The sequence below is a fragment of the Vulpes vulpes genome, chromosome 4 (assembly GCF_048418805.1).
Source record: "Vulpes vulpes isolate BD-2025 chromosome 4, VulVul3, whole genome shotgun sequence".
In the NCBI taxonomy this organism is placed as follows: domain Eukaryota; kingdom Metazoa; phylum Chordata; class Mammalia; order Carnivora; family Canidae; genus Vulpes; species Vulpes vulpes.
Window position 1 is genome coordinate 16766808 of NC_132783.1, and position 25843 is coordinate 16792650.

At 36.1% G+C, this 25843-nt stretch overlaps 1 long non-coding RNA gene and 1 pseudogene across 1 annotated transcript in view; both read right to left on the reverse strand.

The window, feature by feature from the left end:
• LOC112933645 (uncharacterized) overlaps positions 1–25843 on the reverse strand; it is a 401082-nt gene that overhangs the window by 92077 nt on the left and 283162 nt on the right. The window lies entirely within an intron of this gene.
• On the reverse strand, positions 7148–7271 carry LOC140598815 (U4 spliceosomal RNA; annotated as a pseudogene).

Consider the following 25843-nt stretch of genomic DNA (forward strand, 5'->3'; position numbering starts at 1 on the left):
CTACCATGACAAGATCTTCATAAATTTTTTCTTTTTTTTTTTTTTAAAGATTTATGTATTTATTTTAGAGAGAAATAGAACCAGACTCCCCACTAAGCGTGGAGCCTGACACTGGGCTCCATCTTATAACACTGAAATCTTGACCTAGTCAAAACCAAGAGTCAAACGCTCAACCAACTGAGCCACCCAACTGCCTCTCTTTATAAAATTTTCAACACCAGTTGAATTGCTTTTACTCTCCTGAACACCACACAATCCTTAGCCCATGTCCTTTTTTTCATTGTGTTTCCTGTTCATATGAGCTTGTTATTTTTTTCCCAGTGTTATTGAAAGGTCTGTGATGGTGATTCCCAGGTCTTAATAGGTCTTATTGAACATAAGCTTATACATTATTATAGGAAGTAAATGTTATTTTTTTAGTTTGTTTCAAAGCTGGAATACTAATGTATATATTTCATTGTTAAAAAAATAAATAAAAGCTATCATAGGCACCAACATACTCAAAGTCACTGGACCAGCCCCTCTCTTCAAAACAACAATGATAGTAATGACATGTACTATTTGGTAAGTGCTCACTATGCTGCACACTGGTTGGCACTTCATATATGTTAACTCTCAGTCCTCGGAACAACCATGAGATGGTTATTATAATTTCTCTTATTAGTCACACTTGGAAATTTATATAATAATCAAGTAATTTTGAAATTAATTTATAATGATAAGTAATATCAACATACCCTGTTGTCAGTATGGCATCCTCTTTCCCGACGTGGAGAGCAGGATGACCTAACCTGATTTTCCCAGGCAGAAAGCTGAAAACTGAGGAGTGATGCATAAAAAAGGAACAAAGATCTAAAATCTAATGGTTAATGGCAACTGGAAAAGGTACCCTCTTACCTCTAACTAACACTAGAGAAAGCCATACCAATGAGAATAGAATATTCAGTCTTTCTACATACCCCTGTTGACTCCTGTAGTGAAATGGCTTTGGCATTAAATACTTATTATCAGTTAATAATTTATAAGAAGTTAATGAGTAGCCAAAAAATAAAAGAATCTATTTAATATTTAAATTTTTTAATGACAGAAACAATATTTTTAAAGAAACTTAAGTCACATATTAGGAAAAGACAATATCAAGATACTGATGCCAAATGGAACATGTTCAGAAAAAAACATAAGAAATTACCACTAAACATTCCTGGCATGACCGAGCATAGAACAGAACAGAGAAAAGACACAGATGTGGCATAGTTAAAAGCTGGAGTCTTAAGCCAGACTTCCCAGGTTCAAGTTACAGCTCCACCACTCGCTGTTAACACAATCCTGCACAAGTTACTTGACTTCTGTGGGCCTCTATTTCCTCACTTATAAAATGAGAATAATTCTAATATCTACTTCTTAGGATTTCTGTGAGAAGTAAATATATACAAATTTCTAGAACAAGATCTAGAATAAAGTAAGCACTGTGTGTTGTCTGTTAATTAAATTGTCTGGCATTTTTAAAATTTAGCCATGTTTCCATTTAAAAATATGTTTAAGATCTATCAAAACCATCTTCAAACACTAAATGATATGGGAATCTAAGTTGGTTTTTGCCTGAAATTTCCTAAACTTACTATTAGCCAGGAAATAACAACTCTCTTCAAAATAACAAATTAAAATAAATAAAATAAAGCTTTTCACTAGTTTTAAGATTTCCTTTAAACAAATACTATTCTTTCCTAATGAATAGATTTTAAAAGGTGAAAAGACAGATTTTAAGCACTTTTGCTGACTAGCTAACCAGACTTTGACTACATGGGTGACTTTGCTGGTAGCACAGCCAGAAATAGATCGCTAACACTCCAGTTCTTAGTTGCCATGGGTGCTTGAAGATGCTCCTGTGCTTTCTTAAAATCTTTTCTTAAATGTTTATTTTCATTTTTTTATTGCCAAATTTAGGGTAGTTGGAGATTAATGAACATTCAAATGCCAGAAGAAGGAGCCAGATTTTAGCAATAGTTTTAGCTTAGGCTCCATAATAAATACCACAGACTGGGTGGCTTCACACTAATTCATTTTCTCACAGTTTAGGAGGCTGGAAGTTGGAAAGCAGGGTGCCAGCATGGTCGAGTTCTGTTGAGTGCTCTCTCCTGGCTTACAGGGCTTACATGTGTCCTTGCAAGCAATCCGGTGTCTCTTCTCATAAAGGCATTAATCCCATAACTTCATCTAACCCTAAATTGTCTCACTAGGGCTCTATCTCCAAAGATACATCAAGGATTAGGGTTTAAACATATGAATTTGGGTTGGTGAGCACAAACATTCAGTCCCCACAAGGTAAAACAAGCGAACATTAGAGTGCTTAAATCATGTACCATACTGGCCTTAGACTGGTAGACACAGCTTAGTCCTTTTATATCACTATTCTGAGAAAGACCTGCTAAATAGCTGACTCCATGTAGTGATATTTGATAGTAAGAAAGAACATAGAAATCCTCTATTGAAAATCTAGGAATAGATCAGAAAAGCAAAATCATAGAAACATACTAGGCTCTATTTATAGAAACTATTTCGGAAAGCACTTCAATTATGTGTACAGCAACATACACTTATGTGTTCAATTTTAGAGTTAAAAAATTCAAGTGCTGTCTACACATGCTCTCTGAAAAAGTATAAAGAAATTTGAGGAAATTAGCTAAATACTGTTATTCCAGATTATTTGCAAATTCAAATTACATGAAGTCAAACAAAACCTTTTAAAAAATGAAAATATTTAAACATTTAAAATGTTAACATTTAAAATATTTTACTTTAGAAAGAATGTGAGAAATCATATTGATTGACTATTTAACATGTCTCGGTGATTAAAAACAAATGCATACCAACCTCACATTATGAAAATCATAAGGATTCTAGGATCTTTAAGCATCATGTGTATTAGGAGCTAGAGCCACATTACTTGTTATAGAAACACATTTGTCAATCATAATGGCATAATGGAAATAAATGAGAATGTAGTCTAATATAGGCAGAGTAATTTTACACAACTTTTCCAATAATTCCTCTAATATAAAATCTGGAATTAAGATATAGCCAAAAGCAATCGAGTCACTGTGGTGTCCTACAGCACTTCCCAAATGTTAAATCATTAGGCCAGTGCCAATCCAGAAAAGAATCCTCATCAGTAGGTATACAAATAAGAATTGTGAACAATGTATTGAGTTATCATCATAAGACTAAATATATCCAGTTCTATAAACATATCAATACAAACTAAAAACTAAATATATGCAGTTTATTCTGAGACTGTAATTGATCAATTTTTTAAAAATATCCTGACATAGTTCTATAAAGGGCTCCAAATTACTTTGAAATTGTTAAGACCTGTGAAATACAAAATGATGAGAATCTTTGGTATAATAGAAAGTGCAAGTGGTTTGGTGGTCATATAAGACTGGATTCGAATCCCAACTCTACTCTTTACGATTCAGATACATTCGGATTGATAATTTAAGAGCTCTGATCCTTAATTTTATCACTCCCAGATGGGTTAGTGACTACCTTGGAAAGTTCTTTTAAGGATTATGTGAAATTATATTTAGAATGCACTTACCACGGGCCTGTCAGCAGACACTTAATCAACCAAGGCTACTATTGTTGTAGTGTTGGTTGGGTGGAAGTAATAGTAGCAAAGATAGGAGTATTAACAGTCATGGCTTTTTCATTATTGTTGTGGAAAAAAAAGCAATACTTTTTTGTTGCTAGTCACATGGAGAATTCCAGAAACAAAACCTGAATATAACATTCTTTCTCAATAATGTACTTCTCTTTGTCAGTTAATGCTATGGCCAGTCACTGTTGCACACATGAATGCATTGTGACTTCTGATTAACTCTTTCCAAATAAGTTCAACTCATATCAGGAGATTAAGCTAACTCATATGTGATTAAGCTAAAACATATGTGATGTTGGTTTCTGCTCTCAGTGCAGTTTTAAACTGTTAAACCCACACCAGCTGCTTTCATAAACCAGCAATTCTAATCATCCAGTATCACTCCTCGAGGCACATTAGATTATAGAAAGAATGCGATAAACCAACACGAATTTTAGATTTTCAGCAGATTTATTTCAATTTCTAATCAAACTCATTCCCAGTGTTTTCCCTGACCATTCTTGGGCAAAGATATTTAAAGTAAAGAAAATTGCATTCAGAGAATGAACAAACAGATGAAGATTTTGTGCTGACAATCCCAGACCATCTCTTTTTGTTTCTAGTTATTTACAACAGAACTCTTCAAAATGATTGCCTCATCATCCCCATAATTTAAATGCTTTTTAAAAACCACTTGCCCCTCAGTTCAAAATATAAACATGACAAAAGATCAAGGAGATATCCTACAACTTGCAAAATTATTGAGATTCTTTATGAAGAAAAAAATAATCTGATTCTGAAAATGAGAACAATACTATACACTATTTTAAGACTTCATCCAAAAATAATAATAAGACTTAGATAATAGTTACTATGTTGTAGGGACTATTTTCCAAGAGTTTATCATGTATTAATTCACTTAAGACATACAGAAATTCTGAGAAATTAATGATATTCTTGTACCTCATTTTTTAGATAAGAAAACTAAGGCATAGGAGGGTAAGTGCCTTGAGATGATCAGTGGTCAGTGGTAAAGCCAGGTTTTAAACACAAAAATTTGTCTCCTTGGCTGCTCACCCTTAATACTTATTTTTATAGTGATTTTAAAGACTATAAAAATCATGAATGACACTCAGAGATTATTTTAATATAAAAGATACTTAAGTGATTATAAATCTCATTTTATTTTTGTATATTGACAAGATAGTTTAAGAAAAATCGCAGTGTTACCAGTCCCACTAACAGATGTTAAAAACTAAAACAAAGCCACTGCTTAATAAAATAACTTGAGCTTATCTAAAAATTTCAACTTTTAAATTTCATCCCTTCTCTTGTTTTCACTCCTGTCTTCCCCAGCTTTTCAAAGGAGTTTTCAAGTGTCTGTTTCCAATTTCTTCTGTGTTCCTACTCTGAATTGTCTTCTTGTGTTTGCTGGTTTGCAATTGCTATTGATGTATCTGTTGTGGGTTTTTTTTTTCTGAAATAATAGAAAATAATAGAATTTTATTTGACTCTTCTTAGTCTATTTCTTAGTCTTCCCTGCAGTTTGTTCCAATCATTCCCCTCTCAGTGAGTATGTTTGTTTAATTAGCTTAGCTTTTCTTAGCTGGTGAATCTTAGAATGTCTACATGAATAACCCCAGTCATCATTCCTGAAAAAGTATGAGATACTAAAGGAAGAAAATACCCTCTCTTTGCTACTTTCCTTATTCACTGCAACCCCAACCTCTACTCTTCCCCTGTCTTAATCCTACCTCAGGGAATACATCAGCTAGAGCTTCATCTGTCTTTTAAAGTGCAAATGCAGGAAAAAAGAAATAATTTCTGTGTTTGCATTGCCATTTTAGCTTGAGTATTTGAAGATGTCTGGCTAATGCATACACCTGACTCTGGTAAAAACACTCTGGTTAAATATATACCATATTCAAGGGAAAACTAATCAAGGAAAGTTTTTCAATTCAAAAGAAGGGCCACATCTCTAATACGTATCACATGAGGATGGACATGCTTAGGTGAGAAAATGCCAAATCTTCCCTTATGATATAAAGTGACAGCGTGCAAAAGCATTTACTGATTTTCATCTGTTAAATTCATTATCTCACATAATGGTCTTTCCAGGTAAATCAGCAGAGGGACGTAAAATTGCATAAATTTGTTCACCAGGTTGTAAATGTGCCAGAGTAGCTGTTTTTCAGGTATCTGACTTGACTCAAAAGCTGAATGCTCACTTGTGTTAGTAAGTAATAAAATACTCGTGCCTGGACCTCACTCTGGTCAGGTGCCAAACTAATTATCTATTACCTGATATTATCCAGAAGGACTCTTTACATACTTCTGATGCAAGCAGGTAAAATACTTAATCCTTCCTCCAAATAGACTAATCCACAATCTGCCTAGATAAAATAAAACTGAATAATGGCCATAATTTTAAAGCAAATTGCCACACAAGGTCACTGACAAGTCTTGAGGCATTGCTAGTGACCAAGTGGAACATTGGTACTGTCATGTCTTATACTTTGAAGCAATCTGTGAAAAGAGAGAGGGAACAAAACAATAAGGTTAATTGATCCAGTAATATGATAACTGACAAAAGAAGAAAACAGGTCTCCTTATATTGTGCTCTCTCTTTGTTATAAAAACAAAAACAAAAACAAAAAACAGTTCAAGCTTACATAATTGGGAATGAGGGAACCAGGAAGAGATTTGAATCATGTGACTTATTGCATTGCTTTTTTTCAACCCTCATTTCACTAAATAGCTGTTTCTTTTTATACTGCACTGGGTACAGCTATGTTTAAGCCATTATAAAATCACAAAGTTGAAGTACAAAAACTGCCAAACTAGAAATTATAAGCTGGGTATCTATTTTTTCTTTTTTTTTTTACAAATAGTACATATGCAAAAAGGAAGAAATTCTGAAGAGATCCAAATAAGCCTGCTATTTTATTTTGCTTACTTATTAACGAAGAAATATGAGCATTATCACTTTATTTTTTTAAGTTTAATAACTTAAAATGTGAATTCTGAAAATATACTATAAGTTACACTTAGTAGATTTTAAGACAGTATCTAGGAGAGGCCTTGTGGTGCTTGGATTATACTAAACAAGCCTTGAAAAAAATATCAATCAGGTCTTGTATGGATGTATCATTTAGTCACAGCTCCTTATGGACCATATGAGGTGTTTGTTAGTGCATGAATTTTACATCTTCCTAAATTAAAAATTCTATTTTATTTTAAATATAAAATATTTTGTGTTGTTTCTATTGTACAAGTTCTACTTGATTTCTCATTCTTTATTTTTTAATCTCTTATGTTTGTATTGATTTAATCCTAAATACCAAGTAATATTACATAGTACTGCAGATCTCTAGGCTTGCAAGTAATAATACCTATAATGATTCAGTTGAAATGGAGACTGGAATAATAAAAATAGACTTAAAGGCATTAAGAGATTGATAGAATGATAAATTCATCACCAATTTAACCAATTTACTTAGCTAGAGGATGTCTAGGGATGGAAAATGATATTTAAAACTGATTTTACTTTTGAGAGTTTATGTCATTTTTCAATTAGCAATAATGGTGCTATAGACAAACTTCATCGGCCACCATACCGCCACTGCACAAAACTTTGTCATTTTTAATGTAGTTTTCTCAATACAAATTTTCTTTTAGAACAGCAGTAAGAAAGGAGTGCATACTATACAAGTAAATGAGTAAGTCCTCGTTAGGCATTTTTAAAGTAAACTTAAAATACCAAATCCTATTTAAATTTAAATTTAATTTATTAACTATTGAGGCACTGTTTGGAGATAGCATACTAGGGATAGATTGCAGGTGGCTTATAAAAATGAATTATAATTATCCATTCTTCTAAAAAAGTAGAAAATCATATACTTTTGTGATCATGTTTGAGGATGTAAGTTTTAGTTGTAAATTAATTGATTCATTCAATATTTCCTGAATATCATCTCTCCCTCAGACACTATGGCTAGGCCTTGAGTCTGCAATGGTGAATCAAACCCAGAAGAGCACACTGCAAACTTAAGTCAGCAGTCAACAGAAAAATGCCAGAAGAAACACAGATGGTGACTACACGTATCATGGGGAGCACTGAGTAATGTATAAAATTGTCAAATTACCATGTTACACCAGAAACTAATATAACATTATATGTCAACTATATTTTAATATTTTTTTTAAAGTAAGTGTAAGAGAGTTGGAGTCAGGAAAGAGGAAATATTTAGTTAGGGGCATCAGCCTTTCCTGGAGGAGGAAGCATTTAAGTTGAAACTTGAAAGATAGTTAAAATTTCAACAGATAATTAGAGAGAGGAGGGATTTCTCTGGGAGTTATAATTAACAGTATGTGTGAAGGCAGGAAGCAAGAGTTCAGGAAATATGCAAGAAGTAACCTAGGGAATTCTCTTGCGGTATTGTGTAGAGACTCATACTATCCTTTCTGCCTCTCAGATGAGATTATGGGTTCAGTGATTTCTATGCAGTTAGGAAATTTCGGAAGGTCTTCCATTTCTTCTTCTTTATAAATTATTTTCTCAGTTAATTTTTCTTTCCGTCCTCACAAACATATCATCAAGGACCAATTCCATTCTTGCCCTGCTCCAATCTACTTTCTGCATAGCAGCAGCCAAAGAAAATGACATCAGAGTCTCTCTTTTCTGCTCCAAACTTATCAGTGTTTCAGGGTTGCCTGGGTGGCTCTCAGTCGGTTGAATGTCGGACTCTTGATTTTTAGCTCAGGTCATGATCTCAGGGTTGTGAGATTGAGCCTGGCATCTGGCTCTGTACTAGGCATGGAGCTTACTTCAGATTCTCTCCTTTCCCCCTCCTCTCCTTCTCTCTCTTCCTCTCTTAAAACAACAAATCAATGTTTTCTTTTTCCACAGTTCCTGAAATAAATAAAATTTTATCTAACAAAATTTTATCTGACTGATCTTCTGAAAAAGTTCTTCCCGTCTTCCTAAAAACTTCTCCTAAATTTGCCACACCAGTTAGTATCATTCAGGTACCAGCTGTCAGTTTCTCAATGATTTCTTTCCTGACTCACCTAATCTAAATAGGCTTTCCTTTTTATCCTCTCTTGTGTTACTCAATCCTTTTTCTTCCTTTTGTTTATCATGACTTGCATATTCACTTATGTATTTGCTTATATGATGACTCTCATTACCCATTCTTGTATCTCCTACCCAGCTTTACTAAAAGCTCCATTAGAGAAGCCATCAATCTACATCTGATTCACTGCAGACCCAGTACTCATGTAGTGTCTGGAGGAAAGATGGGACACAATGGTTAAGTACGGATTTAATTATTTTACAACTGAAATCCACATCCCAGAACATAATAATTAAAATACGTAATATTTTTCTTAAAATGGCTTATGATGGCTCCTGCTTTCATTAAAATATAAACCTGGATTTTTATCTGCAATTAAAAGGAGAAAATATTTCTTGCTTATCAAACTTTCAAAATAAATGTTATAAGTTGATTTGATTAGCAATGCTCTTTCTATATTCAGCTTTACTTTCCCAAGCATCTGGACATCCAGCAGTAAATCTTTAAAATGATAATGATACATTTCTTTTTTTATTCCTAGAAAGCTATAGAAAATAAACACATACACACACAACTATGTAGTTATAAAAGTTGATATCCCATTTGATTCTTAGCACTATTGCCGTAAAATATGGCGAAAGTGAAGGAGGCCACTATAGGGATAAAAATGATGGTAGAGTGTGGAAAATGGGTGCTAAAATTCTATTGCCAGTTCTATTCATAGAGTATGACAGACTAGATTTTCCACAAATATCTCCTATCTCACATTTTCTTCTACGTCTTTTACTCTGATCAAAAGGTGGGGTCAAGGTACCTCTTGAACCTATATATGCTTCCTACTGAGGCACAGGATAAGCTACATGACTCCTGAGGCGAGGTCAGAAAGGGTTATCCCATTTGTACCTTGTTACCTGGAACTCTTGCACTTGAAGTCCTAAGCCAGCATGTACACTGAGACTACAATGTTATTAAGAAGTCAAACCACTTGGAGAGACCAAGACTAGGCACTCTTGTTGGCAGCCCCAGTTGGAGACTCCTTGCCCAGGGTCCCGGTATTGGAACAACGAGCCTTAAGATGACTCTGGCCTCTATTCCCCAAGGCAGCTCTAACCTTTCAGTCTTCCCAACAGAGGCCCCAAACATTATAGAGCAGAGTCAAGCAAGCCTTTAATGTCATCTCTTTCCAAAACCCTGACCCAGAGGGATCCATAAGCATAATACAATGTTTGCTATCTCAATATTGCTAAGTTGGGGTGATTTGTCAGAACAAATAATCATGACATATAGTCTAACACTTTCATTCACAGGCAAAGAAACAGATCTACATACTGCAAACAAATCCACTGTGAGTAAAGGAACAAATGGTTGCTTTATAGTCAGAGGTGGATTGATAAACATCGCAAACAATCCAGCTAGGCTAAACTGCAAACTCCAAGGCTGAAGAGGAGGACACAGGAACTAGGAGCCATGTTCAGGCAATGTTCCAATTAGGAGAGAGGGACCCTCTGAACTACTCAAGATGGAGCAGTTCTGAACAGTAAGCTAGCCACTGGGGAGGTGGTCAAAGGAGAGACTTAGCATCCAGATGTGCTTCTATTCTATAATACAAATATGAACAGTGTTGCCATGCAGCTCTAGAGATGCTGAACTACGATCAGAACTTCAGGTCTTATTATCTCTGTCTCTATCTCTATCTTTGTCTCTGTCTCTGTCTCAATCTCCATCTCCATTTCTAATCTCATTCCTGTTTGAATAGCCTGGCTGGATTTTTACAAATTTTCCAAATAACAGCTTTTTGGTTTCTTTCATTTCTCTAATTTTTTACCTTTTTTTCCTATTTAATTCACTTCTTTAAAAAAAAAAGATTTTATTTATTTGAAAAAGAATGAATGAGAGCATGAGTAGGGGAGGGGCACAAGCAGGAGGAGAAGCAGAAGGAGAGGGAGAAGCAGTCTCCCTGTTTAGCAGGGAGCCTCTTGCGGGACTTGATCCCAGGATCCTGGGACCATGACCTGAGCCCAAAGCAGCCATTTAACTGAGCTACCTAGGAGCCCCACATTTAATTAATTTCTAGTTTATATTTCTTTCTTTCTTTCTTTTTCTTTCTTTCTTTCTTTCTTTCTTTCTTTCTTTCTTTCTTTCTTTCTTTCTACTTACTCTGTTTAATTTACTCTTCTTTATCCAGGTTCTTTTTTTGGAAGCTTAGATCACTGAGAAGTGCTTCTACTTCAGTTAGAACACTTGATTTGCTCCTTTCCCTTGTCATTTTTTTCAAAATTTTTAAAAGAGAAACAAAATCTATCAAATAAGATACTAAAAGAAAAACTAAATCCAATTGCATTATATAATTATGAGCTCATCCTACTGTATTCATGTAGAGTTTTTGATGATCACTTGGACTTGAAATACATGATTCTATATGTAAATGAGATAAAACATGCTTTTCTAAATTTTGTCTTCAAAAATAAGATAATGATTAGTAGCTACAGGAGAGATAAAAAAAAAAAAAAAGAAAAACAATTCTGACATTTTCAAGAAGGACCCTTGTGCTTTCATTTTTGAAATGTGCCATGACTGCAAACTATGCCAAGTGGCACAGGTTCCTAGAGCTTGGTGTTTGGAGTCCTCCAGTAAAAATGTTGTTTTCTCAAAGCTATTGTCCATTTTTAAGATATTGAAATTTTGGGGTAATGAGGTGAAAAGACTTTCTGGGTTAGCATTTTATTTATCCCTTTATTAAACATCAGTTATGTACATGGCACTACACAAGGCATTGTATAAATTACAAAATTAAAAACGCCTACCCTTATGTTATTAAAAAGCTGACTACAATATTACCGGAGGTAAGTAGAAAGGGAGAGATTATTTGGGACTGAGTATTAATTAACTAGAAAAGAAAAGGTTTTTAAGCTGAGCATTCATTCATTTGTTGACAATGATTGAAGAGATACTTACTAAAACCATGCACTGAAGTAAATTTGAAATACACAGTGTTTTGATTTGTTACAGAAGGAATAGAAGGCAAACCAGTCCTGGGGAAGCATGTTTCCTCTCTCTGAGCCTCCTTACTGCTTCTTTCTGTACCCAATGTAGAGAAAAAAGTTTAATGTATTGTTTCCCAGCCTTCTAATTTTAACCTTCCTTTCTCACCAGTCTTCTTAGTCCTGCCTGGACAGATTCATTTTTTTCCTGTGTTCTTAAAATATACCTATATTCTAGTTTCCCTGAACTCTAGATCTTCAAGATTCTTCTTCCCAAAGACTCTCCATAGGCATATCTTGTATTATGTGCTTTGCTTCTGCTTTGCTTCATTGTTCTTTGTAGATGATGCTTTTTTTTTAAAACTGAAGGTTAGTGGCAACCCTGTTTGAAAGAAGTCCATTGACTCCATTTTCCTAACAATTGGCTCACTTTGTGTCTCTGTGTCACATTTTAGTAGTTCTCACAATATTTCAAACTTTTCATTGTTGTTATATTTGATACTGTGATCTGTGATCAGTGATCTTTTGATGTTACTACTGTCCTTGTTTTGGAGCACCACAAACCATGCCCGTGTAAGAGAGCAAACTTAATCAACAATGTTGTGTCTGTTCTGACTCCTCCACCAGCCAGCCTTTTCCCCATCTGTCTCTTTCCTCAGGCCTCCCTATTCCCTGAGATACAACAATACTGAAATTAGGCCAATTAATAACCCTACAATGGCCTCTAGGTGTTCAGCAAAAGGAAGTGTTGCATGTGTCTCTCCTTAAATCACAAGCTAGCGAACAAGTCATATTGAAAGCTGAGACAGGCCTAAAGCTAGGCCTCTCGTGCCAGTTAGCCAAGTTGTGAGTGCAAAGGAAAAGTTCTTGAAGGAAATTAAAAGTGTTATTCTAAGGAACATATGAATGATAAGAAAGCAAAATATAGCCTTCTTGCTGCTATGCAGAAATTTTAGTGGTCTGGATAGAAGATCAAACCAGCCATAATATTCCCTTAAACCAAAGCCTAACCCAGAGCAAAGCCCCAATCTCTTCAATTCTGTGAAGGCTGAGAGAAGTAAGGAGGCTACAGAAGAAAAGCTTGAAGCTAGCCACGATTGGTTCATGAGCTTTAATGAAAGAAGCTGCCTCCATAACAGAAAAAGTACAAGAGGAAGCAGCAAATGCTGATGGAGGAGGTACAGCAGGTTATTCAGAAGACCTGGCTAAGATTGTTAATGAAAATGGCTACACTAAACAACAGATTTTTCAATTCAGACAAGACAGCTTTCTTTCTATTGAAAGATGCATCTAGGACTTGCCTAGCTGGAGAGAAGTCAATGCCTGGCTTCAAAGCTTCAAAGGACAGGCTGACTTTTTATCAGAGGCTAATGCAGCTGGTGACTTTAATTTGAAGCGGTGTTCATTTATTTATCTGAAAAGCCTAGGACTCTGAAAAATCATGCTAAATCTACTCTGCATGTGCTCTATTCATGGAATAACAAAGCCGGGATGACGACACATTTGTTTACAGCACAGTTTACTATTTTAAGCCTACTGTTGAGACCTACTTCTTAGGGGAAAAAAAAAAAGATTCCTTTAAAATATTACTGCTCATTAACAATGCACTCGGTCACCTTAGAGCTCTGTTGTCCATCCCTATCAGAGCTCTAAGGTAACCAAGTGCATTGTTATGAGCAGTAATATTTTAAAGGAATCTTTCTTTTTGCTATTTTCATGCCTGTTAACACAACATCCATTTTACAGCCCATAGGTCAAGGAGTCATTTTGACTTTCAAGTCCTATTGTTTAAGAAATACATTTCATAATGTAATAGCCGGAACAGATAGGGATTCTTCCGATGGATCTAGGCAAACTAAAAGGAAAAACTTCTGAAAAGGATTCATCATCTTAGATATCATTAAGAACATTCATGATTCGTGGGAAGAGGTCAAAATATCAACATTACAGAAGTTTGGAAGAAGTTGATTCCACCCTGCTGGGTGACTTTGAGGGGTTCAAGACCTCAGTGGAGGAAGTAACTGCAGATGCCGTGGAAACAGCAAGAGAACTAGATATGACGTAGAGCCTCATGATGTGACTGACTTGCTGCAATCTCATGACAAAACTTGAACAGAATAGGAGTTGCTTCTTAGGCATGAGCAAAGAAAGTAGTTTTTTGAGATGGAATCTACTCCTGGTGAAGATGTTGTGAAAATTGTGGAAATGACACACACATACACATGCAATAAAAGATTTAGAATAGTTCATAAAGCAGCTAAAAAAGCAGGGCTTGAGAGGATTGACTTCAAATTTGAAAAAAAGTTCTACTGTGGGTAAAAGGCTATTAAACAGAGTCACCTTGTATGGAGAAATCACTCAAGAAAGGAAGGGTTAATCAATGGGGCAAACTTCATTGTTGCCTTATTTTAAGAAATTGCCCCAGCTACCCAACCTTTCAGCCACCACCACCCTGATCAGTCAGGAGCCACTAACATTAAGGCAAAATCCTCCACCAGCAGAAAGATGATGACTCATGGAAAGTTCAGATGATGGTTAGCACTCTTGTTTTTAGCAATAAGGTATTTTTAATTAAGTTATGTACATTTTTTAGACATCATGTCATTGTATTCTTAATGGACTATAATATAGTGTAAACATAACTCAGATTTGTTAGGAGAGCAAGAAAACTCATTTTACTCTATTGTAATACTTGATTGCAGTAGTCTAGAACAAACCCATGGTATCTCCAAAATATGCCTATGTCTTACCTTATAATTATTCAAAGTCCAAACTGCTCCCAGTCTTCCTTTCTCCGATTGTATTCTTATATATCTCCACTGCCCACCCCTTATTTTACGATACACCCACACATGCACAGACATTCATCTGCTTCCTGCTTATCATATGCTTCCTAGTTCAGTTAACGGCATCACATTCTACTCTATCACATTACTACTCTAGAGTAGTAACATCAGGCTCATTTGGGGTTTCTTCCTTGACTTCACTATCTTTCCAATGAGTCATCAAGTTCTGAAAATTACACATTAGCTGATTGTTCCTGCTACTTTCTTAGTTCAGACAGTTGCCATCTTACTGTTTTGTTCATTTTCATGTGAATATATTCTCTTCCATTTCTAAGGCAGTGGTCAGCAAATTTTTCCGTAAAGCACTAGAGTATGTTAGGTTTTACAGGCCATAGCTCTGTCTCAACTACTCAATTCTGCTGACAGAGTACAAAACTGAGATACACAATATATAAATTAATAGGCATGCCTATGTTCCAATAAGACTTTTTTTTAAGATTTATTTACTTATCATGATAGACATAGAGAGAGAGAGAGAGAGGCAGAGACACAGACACAGAAAGAGGCAGAGAGAGAGGCAGAGGGAGAAGCAGGCTGCATGCCAGGCACCCGACACGGGACTTGATCCTGGGTCTCCAGGATCGCGCCCTGGGCCAAAGGCAGGCACTAAACCCCTGGGCCACCCAGGGATCCCCCCAATAAGACTTTATTTTCAAAGACAGATGGCATGCCAGATTTAGCCTATTTGGTGTAGTTTGTGGGATCCTGCAGTTGGATTTTGTTCTAAAAACTGAATCTGATGACAAAATAAAATATCCTTATGTTTGAGTTGTGGGTCCTCTAAAGTGTGGGGCTTGGGGCAGAGTCCCTCTTATCTAGGACTCAGGGAGGTATCAAATCTATTAGATATTGAATCTTATGACAAACCTATACCATTTGAGACGACGTAGTATTGCTAAAATAATGGCACTACACTCAAAACCCAGAAACAGACCTAATTTATTTTGAATTACCTTATCTATAGGAATATTTCCCAACAATAAGTCCCCTAGAGTCATGTGAGATTATAAACATGCAAAACACAAAATTATTTGTGCTATATTAAACATGCAGTCAGCATGATATTCAATTTGCTGTGATTTTTTTGCATGAGTTCTTTGTGCATATTAACTTGCACTTTAGTAGCAAAAAATAAAGGCATGAATTAGCAATGAATAATTTGTCATTAGCCGTTAGTTTGCTTTGTTTTTTAAAGAGTTTTATTGATTTATTTTGAGAGAGAGAGCCTGAGCAGGATGAGGGTAGGGCGGAAAGATGGACAGAAAGAATCCTCAAGCAGACTCTTGCATGAGCTCAGACCCCAACATGAGGCTCAGTCTCACGACCCTGAGATCATGACCTGAACCCAAATCAATAGACATTAGCTGACTGAGCCACCCAGGTATCCCATAGCTGTTATTTTAATGACAGTTTAAAATTACTTTGTTTGGAATGATACATTTTTGAATTATCAATTATATTTTTTATTAATAATTATTCTTAAAGTTCTTCACCCACTCAGGTTGAAAGATGGTTCATGGAAAGGGCAAAACTCAGCCAAGACAAATCAAGTATTTGTTCAGTTTAAACTCCCAAAATAATCTTTTGGAGTTCATTTTAAGTACAAAAATTATAAAAGATATGTCTTTCATCTGTAAGAGTCAGATTGTATTGAGACGAAAAAATGATATATGGATTTATAATGCTTTGAAATTTGGGTCCTTGCTGAACCTGACAAAATTGCATCTCCCAGAGATAGCTAATTCCTAGAAATGGCAAGTGACTCCTTTGAGATGTGGCTTTTATGTACAAACTGACCAATCTGGAGTTCATACCCGATTACACCTTCTTTATCAAAATTTTACAGGTTGAGCCACTCTGTCTCTACCCTAACATCAATTTCGGCCCGGGTACCAGGCAACTAGGGCAATCCCTACTCCTCAGAGCCTGTTGAGATCATTCAAAACAGCCAATCCTAAACCTGTTTAGCCTGCTTATCCTCCCTTGCCCATGGCCACCCATGAAAACCACAAGTAAGGCTTCTGCCCATGCTTTCCCCCCTGCTCCTGTGCCTACTGACTGACTCCCCATGTGACATGACATACACCTCCCATTTCTAGGGGTCTGTGAGTATAAAACTGAGAAAAGATAGCAATCATTGCCATGTCTCTGGTCTTACCATACCTGGTTGAAATAAATCCTACGTTTGAGAACGAGATTCCAAAGGTCAAACTTGGGGGACCATAGAGTTTTACTCTGTCTCACAATGTAGCAAATTCCTTTCTCAAGTCCCACTTGAGCCTTTCCAGGCAGTTCCAATGCATCTCAAAACTACTCCCCAAGTGAAAGGGAAGGAATAAGTACAGTTAGTTGGGGAACCCTGTCTGTATGAATACTACTTTGAGTGATGTGGAGCAGTCAACTTTAACCAAAAACAAAACAAAACCCACCCAAAAAACAAATAAAAAAAATACTTGTTCTTCAGTTTTCAAGACAAAGCAGATTTTCTCTCCCACACATATACATGTGGATTTCAGCCCCTTATCTTTCTTGGGGGCTTGTTTGGCTCACAATCCCTCTCCTAATTCTCTTTTGCTCAATTGATTAGTCCGTCTTCACACACACACACACACACACACACACACACACACACACACATTATGGACACCAAAATGAAAACAAAATAAAATATCCTTATGTTTGAGTGTGGGTCCTCTAAAGTGTGGGGCTTGGGGCAGAGTCCCTCTTATCTAGGACTCAGGGAGGTATCAAATCTATTAGATATTGAATCTTATGACAAACCTATACCATTTGAGACGACATAGTATTGCTAAAATAATGGCACTACACCCAAAACCCAGAAACAGACCTAAGCATTTATTTTAAAAAAATGTTATTTGACAGAGAAATAATCAGACATGAGTAAGAAAATTTCTAATAAATGGTCCTGGGACAATTGCTTATTCTCACAGAAGAAGCCACACACTGTCCTAGACCTAAGTTCTACAACTTGGCCAATGTTTCTTCTGTCACATTTCATTGATCAAAGCAAGTCATGAGGCAAACCCAATTCAACACAGTGAAGAAAGAGGTTCTAGCTTTTGAGAAAGGAGCAGCAAAGTCATATGACAAAGTGGTATGGACAAAGACCTGAATCATTAAGTAGAGAGTTGTCAGATTTTAACAAATGAAAATACAGGAAACCCAGTTGAATTTGAATTTCAGAAGCAAAAATTTTTATTTAGTATAAATAGGCCCCAAATATTGCATAAGATATACATAAACTAAAATAATTTATTGTTAATCTATTCCAAATTTACCTGTGTGTCCTGTATTTTACCTTGTAGCACTGATTAATGGTCATTATTAAAATGTTTACCATGAACATGGGCTTTTAATTCATATAAAACAGTCATAGCTTAATTTAGAAAAACCTCAGTCAATAAATGTTGCTAAAAATATATGTATGAGGAAACATTTTAAAGTGTAGAAGTTTCAAGCTCTTTATAAATACTAATGGCTTACCAGTAAAGAAGGTGATAAGACCAGAAAAATGATTTCTATTTAGCTATTTCCTTATCTTTAGATGCACAATTCCGTCATTCGTCAGTTGACTCAATGTATAAGTTAGATTTACCAACTTACATTCATTTTCTTTCTCATATCTGCCCCCACTGCACTGAGAGAATGGAGAACTCTCCATCCAATCCTAAAGGTGACGATCCAGTGTTGCAATGGTGAGTAGATATTTCCAAACACTCTCCCTGTTTTTATCCAAGGACATGACCCTCAGCTCTGCCCTTCCAGGACCTGTTCTGACCTCCTGGTGGGTGGAAAATCACAGTGCTTCTGACCAGAAGAGATCTCCTCAGTGATTCACACAGGAGTCATTCAGCGGAACACAACAGCTTTCCAGGAATACATGATAGATTTTACAATATTTCTAAAAAACTTTCATCTGGCAAGAAAAGTACTACCTAATATTTACTTGTATCTCTAATTTCTGGACCTCTGACCTCTAGTCATGGTTTTATTGAATTCCTTCAGGGTGCATAACTGTGCACTGGGCTTGGGATACATGAGACCCTTGTCCTTAAGGAATACCACTTAGTAGATGAGAAAAACATCATGAACAGAAATATAAACATATAAAAACAAAAGCATAGAGGTCATTTTTCTAACAGCTGAAGAAAAGGGATGGCTAATATCCAAAAAGCTTTAGTGAAGTAGGAGGATCATGAACTGAGTTTAACGGAGGGAGGGGACCTCGAAGGAAGAAGAAAGCTGTGGCAGGGACTACTAGTTGTTCTGCAGGATCCAGGGTCCCCTCCTTTCCCTTAGTTTAGAACCCTCTGAGTCTTGCGGGGTTATGTGGTCATCTGGAATAAAGACTACATTTCCCAGACCCCATTGCAGCTAGGTATGTGTGGGCCTGTGATCAAGTTTTTAGCGAATAGAACATAAATGAAACCCTTGTGCTCAATTTCCTGAAAATGACCTTGGGGTGACAGTGGTGGGCGCTGCCTTTCTGCAGCCTCCCCTTGCTGGCTGGAAGGCTGACAAGAACAGCTTCAGGAATGGCCCCCTGGAAACATGAGGTACAATGCCAAAGGCGGTGGAGCAGCAGGACCCACCAAAGAAGCCTCTGCCTCCAACATTACACGGTGCCATACTGCTCACCCCCGACAGCTTACCCACAGATGTTGTTTCCATAATTGAGAAAGGAACATTTCTCCTGTTGAAGCAAACCCCATCTTGGCAATATTCTACAACATAAAAGAGTAACTACATATAACACATACCTAACTTAATGGCAAATTAACTGGTTAATAGGAAATCAAAACTATGGACACCAGAATACATTTCCAAAAAAGAGTGATCTTATAACACTTCTAGAAGCTTGTTATTCCCCAGGGCCATTCAGACAGGCTTCCAATTGAAGACCAAGGCAATGAGGAAAATATTTGAGACCAAATCTATATAAGCCTGTCATTGAAGAGATTTATTTTCAAGAAGAGATCATAGGGTCAGAAAAGAAAAATAAGGATCATTTGCATTGAAATAGCTCTAGCCAATTCTTACCAAATCGGGCTGAAAATAAGTGCAAGTTGAACTGCAGTGAAATTAAATATAACTTCTGGCCAATCTCTCTTAGCCCCTAAAGATGGCTGCAATTGATTTGTACAATAGCCAGCAAAACATCCCACATAGTACACTGTTTTCTGGAAAATCAGTCTGCACAGTGAAAAGATAATTAACATGGGGTACTTTTTAAAAACCAATTTCCTAGAAATTTACTTGGCTCCCCACTTCAACTAACAATGCACAAAATAAACTTGGAAGATTGAGTATTACTTAGCAACTTGAAAAAAATCAGGATTTATCTCAAACACAATTAATTTAAAGAAATTTCTATTACCATTACCAATCCATTAATAGAATCTTCCAAATAATTCCATAAAGCACAGTGCAAATATTACTTACTTATTCTTTTAATTTTTTTTTATTTCTGACTTTTAAAGTTGTATAATTTTGCAAGACTGGTATTTTAAACTTCTTAGATGGTATCATTTTTTTTTAAGTTCTACCTATATCTTTCCAACAAGAATTTTAGTCAGTTAGAAACTTTGATGTTATAATTTTTATATTCAGGAAAGGTAGATAGTTCTGTGGCTCACTTTTTGGAGACCATCCAGGTAAGAGGCCAGTGATTGCTTCTCTGGCAAACCATAGAGCAGAATGGAGTGGATTATGGCCTTCAGACTTTCCATGCTTAGTGAGCAAGGTGGGCCGCACCAACTCCATTATGACCAGGACAGTGGCCACTCTCACTTAGTTCCATAGAAGCAATGAAAGAAGATGTTGAAAACAGATCCACAGAATAAACTCTATTGTAGGTACATGATTCAAATATCCCCATCTTAATATGAAGACTTGTATTAAAATCTGTTCAGCCTAACATTTTTTTCAAACGATGATGAGGCAGACCAATAAATTAGATAGACGAATAGAGGACCCTAAAGAAGTTCAGATATTTATATATTGTTATATAGCCATTTACATAACATTAGCCATGTCGCTATCTGTAATACAGCATCCCTGCTTTTTTACATTTCAACTCATTCAGATCCCTCTTGAATAAAGGTCATCAATGATGGCTTAATCAAGAAATCCACCAGAAGTTTATCAGCCCTTGTTTTAACATGACCTTTCTGTAACCTCTGACAATGATGAATATTTCGCACTTCCAGAAAAATCTCTGCTGTCTTGGCTTCTGTAGTACAATTTGCTCTTGGTTTACCTGTCACCTCTGTGAGCAATCCTTCTAAGTCTACTTTGTTGGCAGTCGCTTACATGGTAATGTTCCCTTCCATCTTGATCATGGTATTTCCTTGCACAGTACATTCCCATGGTTCATGTATTACCCATCTGTTAAAGAATCCCAATCCTATAATGTTATCAATCTCAGAACACTCTCTCAAGATTCATTGCTATAATATATGTTGTATTCTGCATGTTTTTCACTTGAATACCCCAAAGAAACCAAATCTGTTCCAAGGTAGGCTTATTTCCTAAGTATCTTCCCTCTCTCACCCCGTCTTCATCCAGCCACAAAATTCTATTTATTTCACAGGCTAAATATCCTTCATATTCACAGTTTTCTCTATATCTCCACTCCCGTTGACTTTAATTCAGCAGTCAGATGGGCACTGCAAAAATTAAAAGAGGAACAAGCAAAAACCACCTAAATAGCTTTATTGTTTTTAATTTCATCCCATTTTCAGTATACAACAGCTTATGTGATCCTACTAAAATTATATGGCCACATTCCTATTCAAAGTCTTGCAGTGGCATTCCTTCATCTATAAGATCAACATCCATATCTTTAGCCAAATATAAGAAGCTTCATACTATGTACACCTTTACTTCTAGGCTCACCTACCGTAACTCTCCACACATTCAACCATGCTTCAGCCGCTTTGAACACTTATATTCACTACATGTGCTATGATCTTTCTTACCTTTGCAGTTTTGCTCATGCTGATGCTGCTAACTGGAAAATTCTTCCCTTCTTTTCCTACTTCGAAAGTTATCTTTTAAGATTCACACAAATATCCTTTCTCCTACGGCCCTCTCCTGTGCAGTCTTCTGCATCCTCTTTCTTGAGTTCTTCTGCATGTTGTACATGTTTTCATTACAGAAATTTACACAACGGCTTGTAAGCATTTCTTTACATGTACATGTTTCCTTCACGGGGGAAAGGAACCACGTCTTATTCATTTGTCTATGTCCAAAACCAGGCACAGTGCCTGGTGCTCAAAAGATGTTTGTTTTATTAATATTAAGCAGAAAGGAAGTATAACAGATAAAAGACATATGGTCTCTGATTCCAAAGACATACATTAAAAATCTAAACATTTATCATGAAAGAAATATATATGGATTTGCTTTCATTCCACCACAGAGTAGAACTAGTAAAATTTACAAAGAAGCAAATTTTTGTTTAATAAAATAATGTACTCTTTAATTCTTGGAGTTATCCAATAAACAAACAGGAAGACCCAAGGGTTAATGAGCTTTCCTTTACTAGATTCAGGCTGAAACAATATGGCTTGATCAAATAGAATGTGGGCCATATTTAATACTTGTTTTGGATGAGCTTTAAACCTCCACAAATCTGATGTTATTCTGTGAGAAAAAAAAAGAGACAGGTTTTGAATAATTTTGAAATAATCTTTTGAGGAAATAAGACTATTTGATATATCTGCCTTAACTTTGTATTTAAAATGCTAATTCTAAAATAAGTTCAGAGTTGATGATGAGAGTTCACTGAAATATTATATCCCACAATATTCTGGGAATGCATAACTAGAGACATTGTAGTGGAGTTATTTGGGAGGAAAGCAATAAATACTTAACTGATTTAGGGTACTTAGGAAAGATGGACATATGAGTCAGATAAATGGAAGGTCAAATAGCACCTTTTTTTTACCAATAAAGATAAACTTTGTTAACTCCTAAGCTACATTCTTCTGCAGACATAATAAATAACCCCTGCATTAAAAATACCCCCTGCCCCCAGACAAAGATGCAAGCTTCCCCTGTTGGACTGCCAGGGAGTAGACAGCAGAGCAGCAGAAATATTGGGAGGACCCAGACAACGTGGAGCCAACTCGGCTTTGTTTCTTCTCTATTTTCAATAATCAATGGAGGGCAGTGAGCGAGGAGGTGGAAAGAAGCTAGAAGTGGATCATTTACAAATTCTTCTGGAAAGCTAAGAGGAATTTTCCTCTTGTTTATGAAGAGAAAAGGAAGAATAGATCAGTTCCAATATACTTGCAAGAGCAATATTTTTCAGTTGCTTCCTACTCTACAATTGGCTCTATGTGTTAGAAAACAATCTTGCTCAATCCTAAAGACTAACCTCTTTCTTTAGAATGACTTGTTTTCCTGTTTATTCATACACCCATGCATTTAACAAACATTTATTAAATGCCTCTCATGCTTCTGGTTTTTTTGTCCTGATGATCTTTACAAAGAAGCCTCTGTGTCATTAAAGAGGTCTAGCTAGAGAAATGGCCTATTAACATGATGATGATGATGATGATGATGATGATGATGATGATGATGATGATGGTGATAAGTGATATACAGGAGAATAGAGACAGAAATATTATACTGTGAACCCAAAAGTGAAGGAAGAATTAATTACTGGAAGAAAAAAAAGGGACATGGTAATGAAAATACCAAAAATGGAGTGGAGTTCTGGTACAAGCTTTGAAAGATAAATAGGTGTTCACTAGCAGAAAATGGGTGGGAACAAAGATATCCTTGGAAAAAGAATGTCCACGGGCAAAGGTACAGATATTTGCATATGCAGAAAGCATTAAACTAAAAGCAAAGTATGGCACAACGTTTGATATATAAAATAAATATATTTGAGATACATATTTCTTCACATTGAGCTTAAGTTTATTAAAGCAAGGAACCTTTATACAGTTTAATATAGTCACAAGGATCTAGAGGTGAGACATTGTGAGCTAGTTAATAGTAACCAAATGATTTAGGGATTTATTCATTAACCATTATTAAATACCCTCTGGATCCCTCATCTTTGGTTGATTTCCAACAGTCATATCTCAGAGGTCTTGGCACTGGGTGTCTGAATTTAAGAATTTATGTCTATAATATAAAGACCAAAAATATTTTGCTTCTGGGTCATTACAATTTTTAGAATAATAAGCCATTCCCTTGCAGCCTCTCTATTTGGTAGAATGCCATTCAGGAATGTGTTCCCTATCTGAATTCATAGGGGAAATAAAGCAGTACTCTTATTAAGAAAATCCATTTCCTCCAGAAGGATAAAGTATGACAAGGACTGTTTTTCCAACTTAATGTAAATTTCATAACATCAGCTGTGTGCCATACAAACTGCTGAATGGAGAGGCTCTCACACACCATTTCCAGAATATATGGGCTCAGGAAAGACAGAGATTATATGTGCTTCAGCACAGGCACGTCCTCCGTACAACTCTTTAAGATCTACAATGATGAATCCACTTCTCTCTCTTGAAATCTTAGTCTACTAGATGCCTTCTTTCAGAACAGCTAAAATGATGAGATTTTTATTTCTCCTCTCCTTCCTTCCTTCCTTCCTTCCTTCCTTCCTTCCTTCCTTCCTTCCTTCCTTCCCTCCCTCCCTGTCTTTTTCTCTTCACAGATACAGCACCAGTTATTGAAAAGCCTGACCTGCAAATCTGACAATTCGACTTATCTAGGACTATCTCTAAGTACAAGGTCGACATTATCTCAGCCTGCATCTTGTGTAATTATAGTATTTGGCTGGCATTGCTGAACAGGGGCTGAAATCCATCAGGTTCTAGTTAATCTGCCTTGAGTAACCACAGCTGGTTGGCCGGAAGAAAATTATTATGAAATAAAATTGTTGTGTCTTAATAATAAAGATAACTGATACGCAGGGCAGGATGGTCTAAGGTTAACCTTTTCCTTTTCCTATATATGAAGACCATGCAATGCGAGGGAAGAGGAGTGATTTCTGTAAAGTCTTTTTTATTTTGCATTTTGTGTCTCTTTTCTTTTCACCTTATCTAATTTCCCACCAGTCCTGAATTTTCATTACTCTTAGTGAACCACATATATTAACCCTTTGGATGTTTTCCAAACAGACCAAACTAGAAATTTAATGGGCATGAGATCAGCTTCCTTCTTTTTAATTAGTCTTCAAACTTAATTTTGTCTGGTTTTATTAAGAATCAGTTTATCTTGCTAATGCTGAGGCTAGGAGTTATTCACACTGCAGACAGGATGACAATGAATTTACATGGTGATATTAGATTAGATTAGTATCCCTAATGATATGTGGCATGGCACAGCTGTATATTCAACACTTAGACAGGCTTATAGAGCTGGGGAAAACTCCCCATCACCATCTATACAACACGAACAGCTCAGCACACTTCCAATTCAATAATTTTGACTCCTTGCAACAATAAAAGATGATCATAAAGTTATTTATCCAGCAGTTGTGGAAAGGCACGGATGGTGGTATGGTGGTTAAGTGCACAGATTCCACAGTCATACCCAGTTCTCCCACCATTAGCTGTGTGACCTTGGGAAAATTACTTAACCTCTCTGTGCCTCAGTTTTCTCAAATTTAAAATGGAAATGATAATATTAATAGCTACCTCATGTGTTAATCACGAACATTAAATGAGTTAACATAATTGAAAGTGCTTAGAACTCCGCCTGCCATTTAATAAGCATGGTAAGTGTTCACCGTTGCTAATACTGAAACAGCTGAAGAAACAGGCCTAGCTGGATCAGGATCCTGTTGTGTAGTCAGTAAGCACAGCTTTCAAGGTCTTTAACTCTAAATTCTTGTGTTTGATACTTGACTTCAGGCTATTAACATTTAACCAAAGGTTCATAAATAAGATGAACTATCGTTAAACCCATCATGTTAATGTGTCTACTTATAAGAAAATAAAATTGCACATAAAAAAAGCATGCCATGGGTTTTGTTTGCAGGATAGGAGGAGAGCAAGAGAGGACATGGGAAGATAATTTGGTGGAGGCCAAGGCGTCTGGACATGGTGACTCTCAGGCTCTTCCTTATTCCATTGTTGTCATGCCCTTACAATACAGGATCAAGATGACTGTGGACATTCCCCCTGCAAAAGAATTCATTTCAGTTTCTGGGTTTCTTAGTTCCCTTTGGCATTCATGCCTTGGCTACCACACGGACTCTTCTTTCTTCATAATTACATCTCTAATGTAAATGCATCTAGCAATGATCCTTAATTA